This window comes from Egretta garzetta, unplaced genomic scaffold (assembly GCF_000687185.1).
Source record: "Egretta garzetta isolate BGI_Z169 unplaced genomic scaffold, ASM68718v1 scaffold360, whole genome shotgun sequence".
Lineage (NCBI taxonomy): Eukaryota > Metazoa > Chordata > Aves > Pelecaniformes > Ardeidae > Egretta > Egretta garzetta.
In genome coordinates, this window is record NW_009258261.1 from 1,267,889 (window position 1) to 1,268,666 (window position 778).

General features: G+C 35.6%; 1 protein-coding gene across 1 annotated transcript in view; it reads left to right on the plus strand.

The window, feature by feature from the left end:
- The window catches only part of LOC104129380 (WD repeat containing planar cell polarity effector), a 107,223-nt gene that overhangs the window by 12,650 nt on the left and 93,795 nt on the right, over positions 1–778 (plus strand).

The window sequence follows — 778 nt, forward strand, 5'->3', positions numbered from 1 at the left end:
TAAATAATGCATCTTACATTTGCTTTATTCTTTAGCAATGATGGGCAATTCCCTTGAGCAGTACTTCTTGGAGTTGGATCACTGTGTATCTGTGTTCAAGCCAAGTTTGCAATCTTCCCCATTTGCTTTATATTCATTTGTGCTTATGATTGGACTGCTCCCATTCACCGAAATATGAGCTTAATTATGCAAGCTTATGTATAACAGCACCTAAATCTTATTATCATGTAACCGTCTTTGCACAGACTATACAGCGAGTAAGGAATTGAAATAGTGAGGTTTCAATTCGATCACATAAGTATTTTCTCTTTTACAGAATATTTTTGATGAAAGATAATAGAGAATCGTAGAATCATAGACTCATTTAGGTTGGAAAAGAACCTTAAGATCATGAAGTCCAATGGTTAACTGAACACTACCAAGTCCACCACTAAACTATGTCCCTAAGCACCACATCTACACGTCTTTTAAATACTTCCAGGGATGGTGACTCAACCACTTCCCTGCTTTATTTAAATACCTGCTTGTATTTAATGCTAAACTTTAACAACTATTTTTAAAAAAGCCCCCATTCTAATCCAAAAGATTTTTAAGGGGGGGGGTGCAAGAAATACTGGCCTTACATGGCCATTTAGGGTGTAAGGTCTCTGGATTACTTTTTAAAATTAAAGTTCCTAGAGGGAAGGACTTAAACCTGTGGAGCACAGGTATATTACCAGCCATGGTATTATAGCAAAAATCTGTTAAATTAAAATTTAAGTTTTGCCCAAATATCTCA